Source organism: Puma concolor, chromosome A3, assembly GCF_028749965.1.
Source record: "Puma concolor isolate L17-30 chromosome A3, mPumCon1.1.hap2, whole genome shotgun sequence".
Lineage (NCBI taxonomy): Eukaryota > Metazoa > Chordata > Mammalia > Carnivora > Felidae > Puma > Puma concolor.
In genome coordinates this window covers 62,321,620-62,340,322 of record NC_141669.1, presented here as the reverse complement: position 1 = coordinate 62,340,322, position 18,703 = coordinate 62,321,620, and positions in this window count along the sequence as shown.

Genomic DNA, 18,703 nt, shown 5'->3' with positions numbered 1-18,703 from the left:
AATCCCACTTAATTGAGGGGGCGGATACAGTAACTTCTGTCTGCATATACCAGTCCAAACATGGTAACTAAGTCCCTGGAGGTAACAGACACAGCCACCATGCAGGGAAAAGCAGCTTAGAGAAAATAATTGGCCACTTGGATATTGTTCTTGCAAAATTCCAATCCACAGAGTGATAACAAGCAACTGGAAATTTCTTTATAAATATTTTATAATTCTAAAAAATAAGAAATAATTGATGTGCAGGATGAGTGAAATAAATTATGGCACATCTGAATGGAATAGAATAGAATGGAAAAATAATGGTAGAGATCTATATATATTGACATGAAACATTTTCATGACATACTGTTAAATAGAAGAAAATCAGGCTAAAAACTAGTATTTACAGCATAAGTATATGGGAAAAAAATCTAGAAGACTATGTTATATGCTGACCATGGCTATCATTGGGGAGTGGAGCTTATAGGTAGGGTGTCCATAAACTCTGGTGTGCCTGGAACAGTCTAATTAAAAGAGCCTATCTGTTCACTCCCATTCAATTTACCATATAAATAGTGTTCCTAGTTATATGACAAATTATATGGCCACACTATGGTCACGTATATGGTAGTTTTACTTTACTCTTGTATTTTTGCATTTTTGCATGTCCTTACCATCAAAAAACTAGCTATTTTTATTTGCGGGGGGAGGAGAAAGCATTTTGTAATGTTCATGTCTCAGTTATTTAAATTGGTCATCTGCAGGTTAATCCAAAGTATACATTTTGGCTAATTCAGTGACGTCTCCTAAACATCAGGCATGATGCTAGGCACAGGGGAGCCAGGAATGGTTCAGTAGTCTCCACTCTCTAAACTGCAGAGCTCAGGGCCACGAACGACCTTCCATGTACCAGTTAAGCACTTTACAATCATTATCTCCTTTCATGACGGCACACCTCTGAGATAAGCAGTCATTATTCCCCGTTTATAAGGGAGGAAGTATCAGAGAGGCTGAACTACTTGCTCAGGGTTGCACAACCAGAATTTAAAGCAGAAAAGCCAGTTCCAGTGTCCATGTTCCTGACTACCCTCTGGAGCGTATGGCCTGGGACAGGCAGCAGACAATAATAGGTTGATGTGATGCCACATGGAAAGTGCTATGATAATAGCATGTCAAGTGCTAGGAGAGCATGAGGCTAGGCAAATAACCCAGCCCAGGATGAGGGGATGGGGGTTTTTTAAAGGTAGAGAGTGTGAATGGGGAGACCTTCCAGGCAGAGGGAATAAGATGAGAATTTGATATTGGTGGACCCTTGGGGGAGTGATAAGTAATGTGAGGGTGGTGACTTGTAATGTGCAAATTGGAAGGTGGGAGTGGGGGGACCAGGCTGGCCCATGGAAGGACCGGCGTGCCTGCTAGGGAGCTTCACCTGTGCCCAGGAAACAATGGCTGCGATTGAAAGCAGGGGAACACATGGCACTGGAGGCCATATGGGATGGGTGTCGCAGAGGAAAGGTGATTGCTGCTGGGGAGATCAGCAGGTCCCAGCCACATCACAGGAGGATTCACATGAAGCTCCTGAAGTTTAAGCTCCAGGCCCCTTCCAAGGCCTCTTTTCAAAGGTTGTGTTCATAATTTTGTCATCTTTCTCTTGTAAAGCCCCCTCGTAAAACTGTTTAAGCTGCTGGCCCCCCAAACCTAGATCTGCCCCCTGTGAACAGTAATTATTTTCTTATGCCAGCTTCCAATTCCCAGCGCTTTAGTAAAATTCATCTTCTTTAAATTCCTTTCGAGTTTAGTTTCCCTTCCTCTTTTTAAAAAAGAAATACCTTGTTTTTCTTAATATCCTAATCTATTCTTATCTCCTTGTTTTCATTTTGCCACCTAGTTATATTTGTTACTGTCAAACTTCTGCTGTATTTCATACCATTCCTCTCTCTCTGCTGCACCTCATAATATTTTAAAGTGTAAACAACAACAGAGTCTGGTGAAATGCAAACAGAAGAATGCTGTACAGACCCCATCCGTCAGGCACCAGGGCCTCCTGCTGGCGAAGAGCCCCTGCAAGGTCCACTCTCCCCTTGTCGCCTGGCCTCTGACCAGCTTCTCCTCTCCCTGGGCTTCACCTCTTCCTCTTACCTTCTGTCCCCAAACGTTCTGCTAATTTGCTTTCCCTCTAGCTCTTTTCTCTTAGCCTCTGACAGGCCCAAAGTCACCGCTTCCAGTCCTGTCTTTCCTTAAAAGTCAACCTTTGTCTTCTTCTCACCCATTATGCCCTCCAGCAAATCAGTGATTACTACGGCCCCACGCCCAAAACATGGACTCTTTGGGGGTGTTGCAGAAGGACACAGAAAAGTATAGTCCATACACAACATGTATATGTATTTGATTGCATATGCAAGTCAGCATGTAAATCTCACCCCCAGATTCTGTTGCTCAAGCCTGCCCTGGGTGCTCATCCTCAGTGTTGAGGCACACAAAGTTTATCATTATCTGTAGTCTTCCCAGCCTCCCCAGACCTGTACCTTCTGAACCTTCTGTTAGCACCCTGACTTCATTTTTTAATGCTAGCAATTAGATGTCCCCATTAGCAGATTCGTTAATACAGTCACCTTACCTGTATTTCAGAATATAAACTCCTTGATGGAGATGGATGGTCTTGTGTGCTCTCTGGTGTTGGAACTAAGTCAGTATTTGTCATATAAAGGAAATCCCCCAAGACATGGTACAACCTCAAAATGTGCCTTTCATTGTCCTTGCTAGTGCAAGTCAACCCACTTCCTGGACGGTCCATTCATCTCCCTCTTCATTGCTGGCTTGGGCTTGTGCCTTCTTGAGCCTACTGCTTCCCACCCTCACCAGCCAAGAAGGCAGGGCAGAAAGAAGAGATATGCACAAAACTGCCTCAGTAACAAGTTCTAGGCCATTGGGCCTCCCAGCAGAGTCAAACACTACTCCATTTCTGAGTGCATTTTTCACTTGTTCAAGTCCAAGCAGCCAAACAAATGACGACAGGTCCACACTCACAGTGTCAGGTCAGTCAATAGCAATTAAGGGTCTTGCTTAAAAACTGCGTGGTTGGTCCACAGAATGGGCAGAATTCTTGCTTGGGCTACTGAAGACCAATGTCAGCACATGTATCATGATGCCACATTGGTTATAGTTAGAAAGATGTGTGAGCAGAAAGGTCATAGGTGTTGTCCAGGGAAAGTCAGTTGCTGGGCCTTCAAGAGACCTCGTGACTTGGATGGTCTTCATGAATATATCACTGCCCAGGATCAGACTCTCAACTGTGCAGTATTTGAAAATGGACTTGATCAACAAACCTAGAGATGATCAGACTTTCCATGGGAAACTGCAGCTAACTAAACTCACAGGAGACTGAACTATAAGTCAGAATACCAGTTTATTCTTTTTACACAGATTATCTCTTTCCAGAAAGTTCCAGTCCCCCAACCCAATTTCTACCCTTTCCCTGTGTCATGCTGACTTAATAATGTGCAGGTTGCTTGATGGGATAGAAGCAGAACTGGGTCAAACGGTAACTTTATGTTTAACTTCTTGAGGAACTACCAGCCTGTTTTCTAAAGTAGCTGCACTATTTTATATTTCCACCAGCTGCATGTGAGAGCAGCACCAGCTGCTTGTTATTGTCTAACTTTCTGATGATATCCTCACCAGCACTTGTTATTGTCTAACTTTCTGATGATAGCCATCCTGCTAAGTATGAAATATGAAGTCGTATCTCATGATTTTGATTTGCATTTCTCTGATGTTGAATGACATTTTATGCATTTATTGGCCACTTGTATATCTTCTTTGGGAAAATGTCTGTTTAGATCATTTGTTAATTTTTAAATGTTTGTTTATTTTTTGAGAGAGAGAGAGGCAAAGAGAGGCAGAGAGAGAGGGAGAGAGAAATCGCAAGCAGGTTCTGCGCTGTCAGCACAGAGCCTGACACAGGGCTCAATCTCAAGAACCATGATTTCATGACCTGAGCTGAAACCAAGGGTCGGGTGCTCAACTGACTGAGTCACTCAGGTGCCCCTATTTAGATCATTTTTTAAGTGGGCTATATGCCCTTTTACTATTGAGTTTTAAGAGTTCTTTATATGTTCTGGATACAATGCATTTATCAGATATACATTCTTTTCTACATGTGTTAACGATACTGTCTAAAATATTAGGGCATTCAGTCTCCTTCCCCTTGCACTGTATATCCTTGGTTCTAGAACTCAAGATTTTTTCTCCTTTAATACTTCTGGCATTGAAAGAATTTTGTAAAAAAAAAAAAAATATATATATATATATATATGTGTGTGTGTGTGTGTGTGTATGTATGTCTTTTCCCTCAAGACCTAAAGCTAGAATTAAATCAATGGTGTATCTTACAATCACCAATGAACTTGCTAAAGGATGTCTCATGGTCACCCAAGGTCACCTGTAAGTAGTTAAAGTTTTGGGGTGCCTGGGTGGCGCAGTCGGTTAAGCGTCCGACTTCAGCCAGGTCACGATCTCGCGGTCCGTGAGTTCGAGCCCCGCGTCAGGCTCTGGGCTGATGGCTCGGAGCCTGGAGCCTGTTTCCGATTCTGTGTCTCCCTCTCTCTCTCTGCCCCTCCCCCATTCATGCTCTGTCTCTCTCTGTCCCAAAAATAAATAAAAACGTTGAAAAAAAAATTTAAAAAAAAAATAAAGTTTTGTGGGCAGAAGAGGGAAGAATTGATAGGAAGAACACAAAACTAGAAGAGGTGATCGCCATATTCAGCAGACTTGGGACCATTAGAAGTGGAGCGTGGGAAATATTTCTGCAAATATTTCTTAATATAGAAAAAAAACTAAATGCTTTTCTTTAGCAGGCACAAAGAAGCCCATAATTAGGTACTCAATAACCAATGTTCACCAGAGAAATCCGTGGCTCTTGTAGCCCTAACCAGGAATCAAACCACAAGATGCTAGAGGCTCTAAGCTTTGTTTTAACAACCTCTTCTGTACTGGAAGAGGCTGGAGGGAGTTCCTTGTAAACTGAGATGACTGTTCTGCCAACTCATGTTAAAGAGGCATTTTTATGACACAGAATAGGTTATCATCTTGTTAAGATTCTTCTGGGTGTAAGGACAGAACCTCCCACCTTCATCCTGACTCAGATACAGAAAGGTAGGATGATGGTGACCATCCAGAGACACTGCCGAAACGAGTGACCGCCAGCACTCCTGGGGCCTCGGCAAGCCTCAGGGAAGTGGTGCCCAGTCTCTTCTGCATCCAGGGATATAGGGCAACCCATGGATCGGAAATCATAATAGGGAACATTTGTTGAGGGCTGGCTATGTGTCAGGCACTGTTATGATCAACTTATGTGGAATTAGCACATTTAATCCTCACAACAACCCATGAAGTAGATTTTTATTAGGACTATTTTAGAAATAAGAAAATCAAGGCATTGAGAGGTTAAGTAACTTGCCCAAGGTCACGCAGCCAGGAAGTAGTGGACCCAAGATTCAAAGCAAAACAATATAGCTCCAGAGTCCATGCCCTTAATACTGGGCTTTGTTTTACTGTGTTCCAGGTCACAAACTAAACCCCAAGTCTGAAACAAATGCATAAAAATGCACACAGCGAGGGACCAGGTGGGACACGTAAATGAATCTATATTTGTCTTCATCTTAGATTCTTAAAGCTGAGCAGAATTTTCAAGATGATCTAGTCCATTGGTCCTCAAAGTGAAGTCCACAGACCCAAGACTTTTTCAGGGGCATCTAAGAAGTCAAAGATTGTTTCATAATAATAGTAAGACATGATTTGTCTTTTTCACTGTGATAACATTGGCACCAATGATATAAAAATGACAGTGGATAAAAATGCTGGTGCCTTAGCATGAATCAAATGTACTGGTGGTCATTGTATTCTTCACTGCTACTTGGTAGAAGTTAAAAATCAAAGCCAGTGTTAATTAAGAACGTCCTTGATGAAGCAGTGAAAATTATTAAGTTCATTAAATCTCAACACTTGAATTAAGAGGCTATGGGATGAAATAGGAAACACATAAAGGAATCTGCTGCATTCCTACACAATGATCCTGAGCAACAACCCTTGTGTGATTGCAGAGTGGTAAAGTGAACCAGCCAATTTTATCATGCAACATCATGTTTATTTGAAAGAATAACTGACAAATCATGATGCTTCAGACATGGATATGAGGCTGACTTCTCAAAAATAACTAAATGAGCCCATTAAATCAAGGAAAACCATTGACAGCATTTGTTGCCAATGAAAAAATTTGAGCTTTCAAACAAAAGTTTGGAATTTGGAAAACCTATACCCACCGCCGTGAGCTGGATGGCTTCCCAATATTTAAAGACTTTTCTGATAGATTCATGGTGATGTTAATGAACGTGATTTTTTATATGCTATATTTTGTGTTGTATATTTGATATTGTATAATGGGATGTGTCAACATTTGGAAGATCTGCCTAACTCTGTAAACCAATATTTTCCAAATGACAAATGCATGATGTTATAAAATCATGCACGAGTAAACAATCCATTCAAAGTATAAGATGGACTGATGGATTTTAGTGAAACAGAGCCTGAAAAGTTTGTCAATATCTTTTTATATTCCACATATAGAGGAGAGTGTGTGCACTCTCTCTCTCAAAATAAATTAAGAAAAAAAAAATTATCCGGGCCACCTGGGTGGCTCAGGCCATTAAGTGTCCGACTTCAGTGCAGGACATAATCTTGTGGTTCACGAGTTCAAGCCCCGAGTCAGGCTCTGTGCTGACAACTCAGAGCCTGGAGCGTGCATTGGATTCTGTATCTGCCTCTCTCTCTGCTCCTCCCGTGCTCGCACTCTGTCTCTCTCTCTCTCAAAAATGAAAATAAACGTTAAAAAAAATTATCCTCTCAGGGCGCCCAGGTGGCTCAGTCAGATGAACGTCTGACTTCGGCTCAGGTCATGATTTCGCAGTTTCTGGGTTCGGGCCCCGTGTTAGGCTCTGTGCTGACAGCTCAGAGTCTGGGGCCTGCTTCATGTTCTATGTCTCCCTTTCTCTCGGCCTCTTCCCCACTCATACTGTCTGTCTCTCTCTCAAAAATAAATAAACATTGGGGCGCCTGGGTGGCGCAGTAGGTTAAGCGTCCGACTTCAGCCAGGTCATGATCTCGCGGTCCGTGAGTTCGAGCCCCGCGTCAGGCTCTGGGCTGATGGCTCGGAGCCTGGAGCCTGTTTCCGATTCTGTGTCTCCCTCTCTCTCTGCCCCTCCCCCGTTCATGCTCTGTCTCTCTCTGTCCCAAAAATAAATAAACGTTGAAAAAAATTTATTAAAAAAATAAATAAATAAATAAATAAATAAATAAATAAATAAACATTAAAAAAAATTATCCTCTCTTTTACAATTACATATCTCTATAAAGCTGGATTTTCTTTAGATACTTTAGCAAAATAATATATCATGGTAGACTGAATGCAGAAACACATTTAAGAATCTGGATATCTTCTACTAAACCAGACATTAAAGCAATGCTACACTTCTCAATATTTTGGGGTTTTGAAAATATAGGCACTTTTTAAAACAATGTTACTTATATTAACATGCAATGTGCTTATTACTGTATTTTTACCAAACTAATATGTAAATATTTTAAATGTATCCTTTTATGTTAAATGTGATAAATAACAATGGAATAACTCAGATAAATAAAAGCTCCTTGGGGTCTTCAAAACATTAAAAAAAGTTTTTTTTTAATGTTTATTTTTGAGAGAGAGACAGAGTGTAAGCAGGGGAGGGGCAGAGAGAGACAGAGACACAGAATCTGAAGCAGGCTCCAGGCTCTGAGTTGTCAGCACAGAGCCTGATGTGGGGCCCAAACTCACAAAGTGTGAGATCATGACCTGAGCTGAAGTCAGACGCTTAACCAATTAAGCCACCAGGCGCCCCTGGAGTCTTCAAAATTTTTAAGAGTCTTAAGAAAAACAGTTTGAGAATTCTAATCTAGTTCAACATTTGCTAACCATATTCCAGTAGTTAATAAGTTTTCTTCAGAAAAAAAAGGATTATTGCCAAAGTAAGTTGAAAACTCCTGCATTTAAAAATACACGTAGATATGGGGCGCCTGGGTGGCGCAGTCGGTTAAGCGTCCAACTTCAGCCAGGTCACGATCTCGCGGTCCGGGAGTTCGAGCCCCGCGTCGGGCTCTGGGCTGATGGCTCAGAGCCTGGAGCCTGTTTCCGATTCTGTGTCTCCCTCTCTCTCTGCCCCTCCCCCGTTCATGCTCTGTCTCTGTCCCAAAAATAAAATAAATAAACGTTGAAAAAAAAAATTAAAAAAAAATACACGTAGATAGAAGAATACACTTATCTGGATGAGCACTGAGTGATATACAGAACTGCTGAATCACTATATTGTACACCTGAAACTAATATAACACTGTATGTTAACAACCCTGGAATTAAAATGTTTTAAAGAGGAAAAAATAAAAAGCACATTGTTAGAAAAAAATACATGTATATATAATACATGTAAAATATATGATACACACATAAAAGCATTTCTTTATGGCAGGACTCTCAAGAATCATGTCATGTGCTAATGGACATGTGATGCTCTAGAGGCAGAGGGTGGTATACAGAGTTCCCCAAATGCACTTGATCTCCAATTCCTCATTTATGGAATACCTAGTAACATTTCAAAGCACCAGCTTTCCTTAGACCCCATTCTGAGAAATGTTGATCCAGTACCGTCTCCTCATTCTTCACAGAAAACTGCGTCTCCGAGAAATAAAGTGACTTGCCATACTAACTGACAAGACTCAGATTAGGACTCGGGTGTTCAGACTGCTAATCCAGCATTCTTTCATTCACTATAACCTGGAAGCCTCCCTGGGCCTCATCTTCACTGGAAGAGATTACAGCACCAACTTCAGTTTATTTGCACCAACCAGCGCTTCTAATATGTTGCCTTGGAGAGATAATCCTACAAAATGTAGCAGAATGTAGATTCCAAAACCTGCAGAGATTACTTTTTATGGGAGGGGGATTATCTCTGTAATCCAATTAACTCAGCAAGCCAGGGGAAAAAACATAGGCTTTAGATTAGCATTGGGGGAGGAGGAGTTGGGAAAGAAGTTAATTCATATTAACAGGTTCACAAACCTTTGAAGTGCATTTACACTTTCCTAAATCCTAATCATTAATCTTCGAGGTGAACCAGTACCTTTTGGAATAATATTTCAGCCATGAACCAAATAGTATTAGTGTTTAGAATGCTTCCTTATGAATGTCCCAGTTCCCTTTGAGAGCTGAGCACATTTCTCCCTGACCCAAATGACGAGCTTGTAACTCTACATTTCCCTCTTCATCTTGGCTGCCAGGAAGCTTTGAGTCAGGTAACATACACATCCAGATACCAAATCAACATTAGGATCCCACAGATAGTTCCCAAATTCCTGGAGATGGGTGATGATTTATGTCATATGGGATTAGCAAAACAATTTTTCACCTCTCGGCAGGTCATTTTTGCCATCTGTTGAGCCAAAGAGAAATTACTGGCCACTCCTAAATTCCCTGAACAATCTTCCCAGATCTCCAGGCAACTTCCTGTCTAAACTTACAGTGGCTGCTGCTGAGAACCAAAGGGGCCGTCAGATTATTATCCTGCCTTCCTTTTCAGTATCTCCTATGCTAATATGATCAATAATTATGCAGAGGGCAATAATATTAAACTGCTTTTATCCCCTGAAGGAAATGCTTATGTGCTCAGGATAGCCTGCATTTTCTGAGTATATTCCAAAATCTCTGAAGATTTTATTCATGCAAGGTAAGTTTGACCTTCTACTAAACTCAAATCTATAATTTAAAGTGGCCTCTTTGACTCAAAATCCTCTCCATTTCAATGCCGAATGGATCATCAGCTACTCTCCAAGTAATATTCGCTCCAAAGGAAGGTTCCTGCTACTGATCAACGCACATTTTTGCATTTCTACTCACAGACTTAAGTTCTGCTCTCCAATATGTGACTGTAGCTTAATTGACGGAGGAATGCAAAAAGAGATTCGCAGGCGTCTGACTACTGTCGACTCATTGACTTCCCTCAGAGAATTCTTTCACTTGTCTTTTAAATTTTCCTTTCTTGTCAAAATTGCAGGTGCAGATAAATGCTGGAATCTTATTTCAATCAGAAAGTGCCAAGAACAAGAAAAGATGGAGAATTTTGATTGTCGTTGAGGACAGAGCCTCAAACAGCTGGAGGCCTTCCATTCTCTTTTAGCTTCCATCCATCTAAGAAAAAAAATGCACTAAGGATTTCACTCAATTTGTGTGGAAAGATGAGGAAATTCACGCTGAAATGAAGAACCGCACTCCCAAAATAGCATTAACCTAGAACAGCAATGCTGGGGGAACAAGAGACCTTGAATGTGGTGGGTCCAACCTCGGGGAAAAGGTCAAAGGGATGCCCCAGATGGATTCCGCGGGGCAGTTAGCTGACGATGCCCTTGCCTTCCTTTCCAGGAGCCTTAGAGCAGCTCAGGGATTTTCACCTCAGCCAGATTTTCTTTCTCAAGACGAAACAAATCTGTGTTTCAAACAATTTCTGAATAAACCTGGAAATGATTACGAGAAGGAAAAAAAAATACAAAACTCCAACTCTGTCTTCCTTGTCATTCAGAGCCTCTCCTCTAGGGCGGGTCAAAATGATTTGTCTCAGGGTCCACCCAGTGTGGGCTCAGACATCTGCAGCCACGCCACATGGCTCTGAAAGATTCTAATGGGCTGTCTTCCGACGAGTCTGCCCTGGGTCCTCGGCGTGAGACCTATGTGGCTCCAGCCTCCAGCCCCGCTCCTGGTATACAGTAAGTGCTCAGTAACAAACTGAAATGTTGCCCCTCGGTGAATAGTTGTTCATGTGTGAAAACACCAGAATCTGCCCCTAGGCCTGATTTTAATTCTTCTCTGGTTTGGGTCTTAACCTTCCCCTCAGTCCGAGCCTTATCCTTTTCCCTTAGCTCTTCAACTACTCAGTGCCCCCTACTCCTGTCCCCTTCCTCCCCCCCTCCACTGTCCAATACTGTAGCCACTGCCACACGTGGTCGCTGAGCACTTGAAATGTGGCTGATTCAAACTGCAATGTGCTGCATGTGTAAAATGCACACTGGATTTCAAAGAGTACAGGAAAAGAATGTAAACTAGCTCAGTAATTTTTACATCGATTATGTGTTGAAACGATCATATTGGGCTATGCTGGGTTAAATAAAATGTATTATTAAAGTTAATGTCACCTGTTTCTTTTTTTTTTTTTTTTTTTAAACGCAGCTTCTAGAAAAGTTAAAATAATCTGAGTGACTCACATTCTATTTCTATTCGATGGCACTGACTCAGACTAACTGGCTCCCATTCAGATCCGGCTGGAGTCTACTGCGACCCCTTTGACTTAACCAGCATGGTGTCGGTCCAGCCGGACCTTCGTGCCCACCAACAGCTCCAGAAAGTCCCAGGAGCAAGTAGCATAAGGTCAGTTCCACTTCTCCATCTGGTGGGCTCCACCGCTTGAGCCGCAGGGCCCTGCAACAGCCGTGCTTTGCTGCCCCCTGCTGACAAATCCCGTTCCTGCAGCCTCACGGGGCACCAGCAGCCCCTCCCTCTGGCCTCTCTCGTTAGCAGTAGCAGGCAGCCGTTCTGGCCCTTCTGTGCTACCCACTTGCCCGTCCTTAGCATTCCTGTTTTCAAGAGTAGGAGTAGGAAGGAAAAAAGACCCTGCACTTTTCAAAAGGCAAATGTATTCTGGAGAAAGCAGTTTCTTTTTAAGATCACTATGTATTTCTTTCAAAAATACAGAAGTATGGTGTAGTGGTCCCCAACTTCACTCATGACCAGTATCACCTGGAACATTTTCAAATTACAGATTACCAGGCTTCTCTGCTGGAAATCCTGAGTCAGGAGATTAGAGTTGGAAGCCCAGGAATCTGTTTTTCACAAGAACCCCAAGTGACTCCTGTTCCCCTAGAAGTTTGAGAAATAGGGCTATTGAGCAGAGCTTCTCAAACTTGAAGGTGCTCACTGACCACCTGGGACCTTAATAAATACAAATTCTGATCCAGTAAGTCTGAGCTGGGGCCCGAGAATCCACACTTGTAACAGGCTCCCCCGTGAAACTGATCCTGCGGGCCAGTGGCCATGTTTTGAGGAGTGAGTTTGTAGATGAGCAGGCTCCGTGCCCCCAGGTGTATCCTTAATAGCACACCTGTTCTATTTAGAATCACTCCCACCGAGGCTTCTCTAAAAAGCAAACTCAAATTGTTACTTCTTTTGTCTGGAAAAGCAAGGATGCCCCCTTTTGACAGCTCAAAATATTTCCTGTAAAAGGCCAGAAGAGGAACAGTAAGTATATTTTCTTCCAAAACATTTTTTTTTTTTTTAGTTACTCTGAGTTAGAAAGAATTCCTTTCCCTAATAGATAAACTGTTAAGCACCATGTATTGAGATCATGTAGGGATCCTGGCCATTTAAGATGACGATATGGTGGGGGTGACTTGGTGCTGCTGAGATTGTACCTTCTGGAATGTCACCATCATCCCCCCACCACCCCCAGGTGAGCTACACAGGGGCATCTGGGGCTTTGGAAATAAGCTGTTGCCTTTGAGGACTGTCTGCAGTCTACAATCTTTAAACTTATTTTCTGCCTTTGTTTCTTTAAAAAAAATTTTGTTTAATGTTTATTTTTGAGAGAGAGAGAGAGAGAGAGACAGAGCATGAGCAGGGGAGGGGCAGAGAGAGAGGGAGACATAGAATCTGAAGCAGGCTCCAGGCTCTGAGCGGTCAGCACAGAGCCCGACTCAGGGCTCAAACTCGAGAACCCACAAACTGTGAGATCATGACCTGAGCCGGGAAGTCAAAGCCGGATGCTTAACACTTAACCGACTGAGCCACCCAGGTGCCCCGAGTTTCTGCCTTTATTTCTTAACCCTTTCCTCCATGGAAGCCAGCAAACAAGTTTTGTGTTATTAGATCTGGCGCTCATCCTGGTCAGACTGTTAACTGCTCCCAGCTGTCCCCAGGGATCCTCTGAAAGTTTGGGGGAGGGGTGTAGTGGATGGGGAGTGCCTTTATGGTATCAACTTCGGTTAAACTATGTTTTAGAAACTTGCTTTTCCTAATGGTGAATTTTGGATTTACCCAATGTTATGCCTTAAGTTCCCAAGACATCATGAGACTGCATCGTAAACCTTGCAATTTCCAGACACCAATGAAGTTGCATTTCTTAACCCGAAGCCCTTTTGGAGGAGACCTTATATGATCAAAATGTGACATACACATTAGGAGGTGAAAATTATCTGGCCATTCCATTCCTAGCTTAATTTTCAAGGCTTGGAATACGAACCTAGCATCTATCTACATAGTTTGCGGATTGGTGGTGGTGGAGGTGGTTTGTTTGTTGTGTTTTGTTTGTTCCAAGGCCAAGAAAATCATCTATTTTAACATTTAATACCTTCCTATCCTCACTCCCGCATTTTCAAAAGACTCCTTCCATGGTTACCAACGTAGCTCCCATTAAAGTCAAATTTCCTTAGATGAGGAAGTCACTGAATGCCTAATTACACATGCAATGCTGGGAAAAAAAAAATATTAAGACTGCATTTACATTGCCAGCTTTCTTTTCCCAATACACAACAGAAGATTTACCCTTTCATCTGGTGCATGAACATTGCTCTCGTAAGCTTGTGGTTCCACGTAACGTGTATTAGTATATCATTCACTATTAGCACCAACCTTGACAATCCAGAAGTTATGCCTCTCTCAGTGTTATATATAGTCTTTCTTCTGAGCTAGAAACAAACCAAACCAAAAATAATCACCAAATCCCACATCCTGGCTGTCACTTACCCAGACAGAGTGACATTGCAACACCCCAGGGCCCCACAGATCTCCTGTGAGCTGTGTGGATTCCTGCCATGGGCTGCACCCACGCAACTATCAAATGCCATTCACTGGCGGAAAGCCCATTTAAACCTTTATCCAGTGGCGTGTTCAGGGCTTTTTTTCTGGACAGGTTGCTTCTGCCTGTGGAAATAAGTGAGTGCTCAGCGATCAGTCATTGTCCAGGAATCAATCTTAGGTCGTACTGAGAGTGACCCAACAAAACGGCACCACACACGCATGCACATTCACCTGCATTAATTTCCAAGTGCTTAGACCTCGGAACATTCAGGTCTAAGCACCTGGTTTGATCAGAAGCAAATCCCAGTACCCATACTCTCAAACTCCAAGGTCAGAAAGTAACTAAAGAAAAACTGCAACCTTTAATTGGGCTGCTGCCGAAGCCTCAGGTGTGTGGGTGTCACCTAGTTTTTCCACATGTCAGCAGAGAGACAGGATTTGATAGATAGATAACTTGGTCCTCAACTCTTGGGAACTACTGCTTCAATGCCTGGATCTCCTACCAATTCACATTGCTAGCGGGTTCCCAGGAAACGCGGCTGACAGACTGTCGAGCTGAGGCAGCTCCAGCGGGGGAACAATTTGCAGAGTGGCATGGCAGACGTCATCATGTCACACAGAGCCTCAGCAGCTCTCCTAGGGAGCGATCCAGTTCCTGGGCTCCTTGCCCTGTGCCTCCAGAGATTCTCCAAGGATAAACTAAGTCATAACAATTCAGTGCCCTCGACAATGGCATGTGGAGAATGGGGCTGGACACTGAGGCCTTGGGATTCTCTGCTTCTAGTAGCTGCTCTCATAAGTGGTCCCAACTGTAACTTCCCAGGCTCCTAATGTGAGTCTTACATTTGTAAGACTGGGAGTAAGATATGAAAGCCCCAGAAGAGTCTTCCTGAGCTTCAGAGAACAGGAAGAAACCTTTTGTCGAATGGTGGCACTGGCCCACAATGCCCCTTTAGAGGCTTGGGAAATGTTCTGGACTGAATACCCTGTCTCTGGGTTCTTTGCAAGCTCAGGGCTTGTGCCTCCCTGAAGTGAAAGTCATAACCACTGCCCAGGAGGCAGGCCAGCTCCCACCCTGGTACCCACAGGCACACCCAATTGATAGCACTTGATTTTTTCTTTTTATAGATCCCCTAATATATAAATTCTCCCACCACCCCCAGGCTCTATCAAAGTGGTTCTCAAACTATTTAATCTCAGGACCCCTTTACACTCTTAAAGACTATTGAAGACCCCAAAGAGCCTTTGTTTATGTGTGGTTATATGTATCAGTTTTTACCGTATTATACACATTCCAGTACATACCAGAAAGATATCACATGTCATATAACCTCTGGAAAATGCCTCTGTGCACTCATGAGAGACTGAGGGCGACAATGGTGAATAAGATCTAAATATTTTCATGAAAATAGTTTTGACCTCCCAGACCCTCTGTGTCTCAGAAACCCCCAGATGTCTGTGGATCACACTTAGACCATCACTGACCTATTAAATGACTGTATTTATTATCTCATCTGATAACAGATTTACCCATCTATTTATTTGTTTACTTGGCTGCCTCCACCTGAGTGTAAGTTCCATGTGAGCCACAACTTGGTCTTCTTAACCCCTGTTATAGTTTCTATAACAATGCCTGGGATATAATGTGCGTACAAAAAAAAATCCTGGCTATTCCTCGGGTACAGACAATGATCTCAACACCTGAGCTTGGCAGAAATTTCTCCTTCCTGCAGCTGGTCTCACTGTTTGAACTCAACCAGGGTCCAAGTCATTCAGTACTGACTAGGGTTGACTAGAATCAATCACTACTCAATCTCAACCCCAGTGTGAAACCAAAAAGAGAATTGCTAGAGCCAGAAGATGAAGTCACTAAGATCTGTTTTTTGCAAACTTTTTTAAAAGCCAGTTTTAGGGGCGCCTGGGTGGCGCAGTCGGTTAAACGTCCGACTTCAGCCAGGTCACGATCTCACGGTCCGTGAGTTCGAGCCCCGCGTCAGGCTCTGGGCTGATGGCTCAGAGCCTGGAGCCTGTTTCCGATTCTGTGTCTCCCTCTCTCTCTGCCCCTCCCCCGTTCATGCTCTATCTCTCTCTGTCCCAAAAATAAATAAACGTTGAAAAAAAAATTTTTTTTAAATAAAAAATAAAAGCCAGTTTTATGGGACATTTCTTGACTGGCTTATCCTTCCCATCCTACACACATTCCTCCCTCCAGGATGTCCCTCCACACTCCCTAGGTCTACAATATAGGCAGGTCACCCTGCCTCTGTCTTGTCTCCTTATTGTCAACCAACATTGTACAATGTTGATTATTTTAAAAATTCAGGAAGGACATGTGCCTTTATCACTGTGCTCCATGAATCAGCACATACACATATGTGTATCCTGCTCCATACGCTCAGGATACAAGAAATGCCACCTTGATTTTCTAGGCACTCTCTCTCCTTTCTGGTAGGATATTCTGCACCAGGTGTTTCAGCCACTCCCTCCCCCAGGGGAAGCCCACCAGTGGTCATCACTGAGAAGAGTTGTTTCTGGGACACAGGGACCCTGGGAAGCAGGTGGCTTTCTAAGGGGGATGAAACTGACCGGGTACTGAACTACCAGAGATGGCTGGTGTGACCAGACCAGAGAGAGTGAGGTCAAGAGGGAGGTGGAAGCCAGTTCATGTTGGCTTTCTAGGCCCTGGTAAAGAGGGAGCTTCATTCAAGGTGTGATGGACACCACTGGATGGCTGTGAATAGGGAGTGACATCGCTGACTTGCTCTTTATGGAGAGCATTCACACTGCTATGCAGAAAATAGACTGTAGATGTGGGAGAAAGGCCAGAATGACAACAGAAAGACCAGGAAGATGGATGGCTACTGTAAGGGTCCAAATGAGAGATGGGGGTGACTTGGACCAGCAAATGAAAGTGATGACAGGGTGTTTGACCAAGATATATTTTGAATATAGAATTGATATAACTTGTGGTTAGATTGGGGTTTCTGGATGGCTCAGCGTCCGACTCTTGATTTTGGCTCGGATCATGAGATCAAGCCCCACATTGGGCTCTTCACTGGGTTCTGTACTCTCTCTCTCTCTGCCACTTCCCCACTCAGCGCTCACTCGCTCGCATGCTCTCAAAATAAATATAAGTGAACATTAAAAAAACTTGCAGTTAGATTGATGTGGGTATAAGGGAAATAGAATAATCGATGATGATTCCTAGATGTTCAACCTGAGCAAAATCTACGCAAATATATTGACATGGAGAAGATGAAGGTAGGAACAAGTTTGAGGGATAAAATCAAGTTCTATGTTGAAGAAGTCCAATTTGAGATACCAATTGGACTTCCAATTGGAAATGTCAGATAGATGGACTTACACAAGTATGGAGCTCCAGGGTGTTGCAGAGATTGGAGCTAAGGATATATATTTGGAAGATGTTGGCGCATAGATGGTATTTAAACCCACAGGACTGCATGTCACCCAAGAGAATATAAATAGACAAGAGGAGAGAAGGGGTAGAGGACTGAGCCCTGGGACACAGCAACATTTTGAGGTGAGAAAGAGGAGAAGCCAGAAAAGGAGACTGAGAGGTAGCAGGAAAAACAGGGGGGTGTACGGCAAAAAGAGGCAATTAATTGCATCAAATCCTATTGAGAATTCAAGTGAGATAAAGATTGAGAACTGACCACTGGATTAGGCAAGTTTATGACCTGGATAAAAACAATTTCAGCAACGTGATGGGGATAAAAGTCTGATTGGAGTAGGTTGAGAGAATGGAGACTTATAGGCTGAATGCATTTACTTCTGTTCCCTCTTGGATTCCCTCTTGGGAATAAAGGGCTTAAATGCATAAACTTATGTAACAGAGAATAAGAGAGGTGAGAAGAGCATATGAGAGATGTTAATAACATTTTGAAATCTGGAGGGCAGACAGATGAGTGGTAACTGACCTAGCAGCCTGAAGAAATTTGAAAGCTAGGTACCTATAGTCTGGAAGTACAAGAAATGGTCTAATTCACAACAACAACTACAATAACAACAACAACTTAGGAAGTTTCAGGAATTGAAGGTACCAGGCACTTATGAAGGTAGGGGTGCTAGAGGGGACTGAAAGTAGGAATTAGTGAAAGCCTCCATGAGAAGAATTATCTCCTACACCACCCTCCACCCACATGCAAGCTGATGACTGCTCGTCTACCACGCAATCAAAAGACTAGAAGCCCAGCGACGATGAGCCATAGGGACTCTGGACTGGGAGAACCACAGCAAACATGAGAGTGAAATAAAGGTTATTTCCAAAGCGCAAAGTCTTATTTGCATTCTTAGAGAGAATTGGAGAATGTATGACATCAAAACAAGAAGGTAAACCAAGAGAGAGGAACCCAAGAGTCAGGAGACCACACATAGGAAGTGTAAAGAGAATGCCCAGGAGAACAGCAAAGAGACAGTCCAGGATGACATCCATGCAGCAGGCCTAGAGAGCAAAAAGTTTAAACTGGAGGATGAGGATGGAAGACTCTGCGAAGAACGTCTCCAAGAAAAAGAAAAGAAACATACATTAACTACTTTAATGTATGTTTGGGAATAACTTGTAATAAGTCTAGAGAAAACCAAGCAAAGGAGAAAATGGGGAAGTAACTCCAAAGAAATTGTACAAGAAAGGAAGTACAATCATTGTTCATTAAAAGGCTCTGTTAGGACTATGTGCTAGTCATAATAACAATGAACATTGATTTAACCAAAATTGTCATCGCCATATATTGAAAGGATGGTAGGAATAGAAAGAAGGTAAAAAGACTAATTCTT